Source organism: Grammomys surdaster, unplaced genomic scaffold (genome assembly GCF_004785775.1).
Source record: "Grammomys surdaster isolate TR1022 unplaced genomic scaffold, NIH_TR_1.0 681, whole genome shotgun sequence".
Lineage (NCBI taxonomy): Eukaryota > Metazoa > Chordata > Mammalia > Rodentia > Muridae > Grammomys > Grammomys surdaster.
Window position 1 is genome coordinate 54764 of NW_021605100.1, and position 4485 is coordinate 59248.

Here is a 4485-nt window from a genome sequence, read left to right on the forward strand (position 1 = left end):
GAGAGAGAGAGCTGAGAGCTTGTGAGACTATATGCTCACAACAGGGATGGCTGTAGCCTGTAGCAGTCTAGGTTTTCGGCAGCTTAGCCTGCCCTGTGCACCTATATTTTTGGCTTGTGTTTGCTTTTTATTTTTACTTAAACGTGTGATAACACCACTGGCCAACCCTTAGGGAGCTCTTACACTGACTCGTTTTTAGACTCACCCTCCTCCCTGTGGACCCCACTAGTCCTCCCCCAGCCCCCCCCCCCATCCAAAAGCCTAACCTTACCTTCTCCAGACCCCCAGGCTGCCTGGGTTTTCTCTTGGCACAAGCCTGGCAGAAGCTTGCCCAAGGAGCATAAAAACAAACAAACAAAAAGGGACTCTGAGTGAGCATGTGACTTGCTGTTTGTGCCGCGATTTTGGTAATGCCAAACTTTATTAAATATACTGAGTTCATTTATAAAAATAAAAGAATGGAAGTTACAGAAGGATATTGATATTAAGTTCAAAGCAGTGTTTCATTATAATATAGTGATTATAAGTTCAACAGTTTTTACATGGCCTTGGCTAATCAAAGTGCACAACTTTAAGTTTATCTTTGGTCCTAAGTGTTTTTCTTTTGAACACAAAATTTTCCTGTCTATTTCTCCTTTTAGTGCAATTATGAAAGATCATTGTATTTATTTTTATGCAGCCTTTACCTACTATTATGAGGACTGGGTACATTCTATTCTTGATTCTAACTTTATTACATCTTTCTAGCAACGAAGACCATCTCTAAAAACATTCTTCCTAAAATTATTTTAATCAAGCCAGGGATTCTGTAGAATCATCATGTATTTGTTTATATAGCATTACTACAAGATAGTGCATCTTTGAAGGTCTGTAGAAATCTACTCAAAAGGGTGGGTCAATACCTAGTGATTATTACATACTTAATGATAACAGGAAAACCATATTAATAGCAGAAATCTTTCCTTAGATTTAATCTTCTTGGCCTTGCCTAGACAAGCAAATCTGTCATAGATTTTAGTCCATGGTGGAACTGCCTCAGAAAGATCACCTGCTAGTTTTTAGCTATTCTTTCTTGGTAGTGTTCCCTGCTGCCTTCCTGAATTACAGCTATGTCTGTGCCAGAGATTTCCATAACTCTTAAATAACATCTTCAGCACTTGATGATCATATATTACAATTAATTGTATTATTCTCCACAGCAGCTCTTAATTTCAAAACTTCTCTCTCCTCAAAGTTTCCTTGATGAACTAGCCACCAATGAGTTCCTCATATTATATTTAATAACCAAAACAATCTTCTGGATGCTAACGGTGCCAGAAGTTGTTACTCTGTCTGAAGAAGAGGAAAATGTATACATCTTCACTATACATGCTGAAGCGAGAAACACTAATTTAGACTCACCAATACCACACAAAAATGTGAAAATATGGACTGGAAAGATGGGTCATATATTAAGTGCATGTTCTGCTCTTCCAGGGGACCTGAGTTGTATCAGGTGGTTTACAACTGTAACTGCAGCTTCCATGGATCAAACGCATCCCCACAGGCATCTGCATTCACACATAATACCCACATCTGCATACATGAACACACACACACACACACTGACACACACAAACACACACCTACATATACTTAATAAAATGTTTTAAATGTGAAAACTGGAGGAGAATTTGTTGGAAAGAAGGGAGGCATGCATTACCTCCCTATAAGTTATTGGTCAGGGAAGCCTCAGGCAACCAAAAATACACAGACTTGCCATACCCTTGATTTCTCAGCACAACTATATGTTAAGACTCTACTTCACTTTGTCACACACTTTGGTGAATCACACAAAGAAATCAATTTCAAACTGACCAGAACAATCTTCTGGATGCTAACGGTGCCAGAAGTTGTTACTCCGTCTGAAGAAGAGGAAAATGTATTAGTGATCTTACCCAATGTTGTACCTTGCATGGTACAGTACTAACCTGCCAGGTAAGAAGTGCCCATTGGTACAATAATGACATAACTTCAGTGGGGATAAACAACTTGTTTCTGATTGGATCTGAAGCACATCTCAAAGCAAATTCACGCATGCTATTATAAACCTAGTCAAAAGCCCTAGGCTTGGGGATGACATGATACGGGAACCTAATGTTGTTTTTGCTAAAAGGTCATGTTTTCAAGCTACATTCTAAGTATGGATGTTTCTACCATAGAGATTTTCACAGCTCTCAACTTTAGTCATAGGAAGTTCCTCTTTTGTCTTCTCTCTCTCTCTCTCTTTCTCTCTCTCTCTCTCTCTCTCTCTCTCTCTCTCTCTCTCTCTGTCTCTGTCTCTCTCTCTCTCTCTCTCTCTCTCTCTCTCTCTCTCTCTCTCTCACACACACACACACACACACACACATGATTTGAACAAAATCAAGTCCGTTAAAGACAAACGTCCTTCAGCGATAATGACTGAACATAAGATAATGCAAAGTTGGGACACACACACTCTGCTTCCTGCTTCCCAGTCATGGTGGTTCCATGCTCTCCTCTGTGTCTCCCTCCTTCCCTGGAATCTTAAAACTTCCACCTCTTTCACCCTGCCCAGCCATTGACCATTGGCTCTCTATTGATTAATCAAAAAACGATTGGGGACAGGGACCCTCAGAGTCTGGACATACAGATTCCTGTGTGATTTGGGGAGCCAAACTAAGACAAAGCATTAGAACCAATCCCCAACAGTTTTGTAGGATCTTTCTCTCTTTATTAATCTTTCTCTGCCATCAAGCTCCTAATTCTTCTCTTCTAAACCCTGGTTCATCTTTCCACAGTTTTCTCCCTAGTTTTCCCATTTCTTCCTGTTTACCATCCTTCGAGTCACAGACATTTCCCCATGGAGTACAGAAATGCCTCTCAGAGACACTTTTATATGGGTCTCTGCCTCGCTTTACTCCCAACATTGTCTTATCACATATGGTGGTAATTCATAGTACACATCTTCCCTTTGGACTGTGACCTGGGAGCTCAGACGCTTCATCTATCTCTCTTGCCACTAAGTAACAAAAACCAAACAAAGTATAAGCACATGGTATATATTTGTATTAATTTTTTATTGTTGTATGTAAATCTTTAACACAAACTTAGTGCCTAAAAATTGCACATTTTTTATTGGATATTTTATTTATTTACATTTCAGATGCCATCCCCTTTCCCCATCCCCCCAAGAAACCCCCATCCCATCCCTCCTCCTCCTTTTTCATTTTATACCATTTTAATTACACAAAATTGCACATTTCTTATGACCTCCATTTCCCTGGGTTCATAGTTCAAGGACAACTAAGCTAGGCCCACTCCTCAGTTTCTGAGAAACCTTCAAAGAAAACAACCATTCATCAATTATTCAATTTCCCAGTAAAATCCATGTCTAGAGTTTACACTTCACAGGGCCCTGGTTTCCTGCTTACTGTTAGCTGAATACCACTACAGGTTCATGGATTATACTGCCTTGAGAGATTGGCAGCAGCTGGACTGCCTCACCATACCTTCTTTACCTTTAGGCTTCAAACATTTGATGTCATCAAGCAAGCATGGAAATTATCCTGTGGGTGTCAGCAAAGCTCATAGAGCATATACTTTGTCCTTATACATTCATATCATCATGTGAATATATCCCACAACTTCTGGGGTATTCAACTAAGCATGCCAGAGAAGTATGGCTCATGTTCAACTGAAGAGGACCACATAGATTTGTATGATTTTTGTGGTTTGCTAGCTCAGTTTCTAAAATCGTTGAATTAAATATTTCCACATGTGGATTTAACACACATTGTTTATACACTTGCTTATTTGGTGGACATCTTGGTTACTTCAGAGGTTTAGCTACTACGGATGATGATTTTGTAAACACTAATCTGACATTTTCATTGTGTAAATATTTTCAATTCACTAGGTATAAAAACAAGGAATATGATTGTTTGGTTATGTGGAAGGGTGATATTTAGCCTCTGATCAAGCTTCTAAACTCCCTGAATGCCAACATCATCATATTTGGTCAGAGTTATGTGAGATTACAAAGGGAGGAGGAAAATCTAATAGAGCTAGAAGCGTATTTTGAAGGTTTTTTATTTTGAAATATGTGCATACCTGTGTGTCTGTGTGAGAGTATGTATATTAGTGCAGAGACCAGAAGAAGTTAGATCTCGGGAGCTAGAGCGATTACAAGCCATTTGATATGTGTTCTGTATAATTAACTCAAGTTTTCTACAAAATAAGTAAGTAATCATAACTGCTGAGCTATATTTCCACCCTCAGAATTAGTACTCTTATAAATATTTTTATTTTACTTAAATTTTTTCATATATTTTGATAATATTACTCCTCTTACAACTTCTCCAAGATTTTCTCATCTCTGTGCCCACCTAACTTCATACTTCTCCCTCTCTCTCTCTCTCTCTTTCTCTCTCTCTCAAAAGAAAGAAAGAAAGAAAGAAAGAAAGAAAGAAAGAAAGAAAGAAA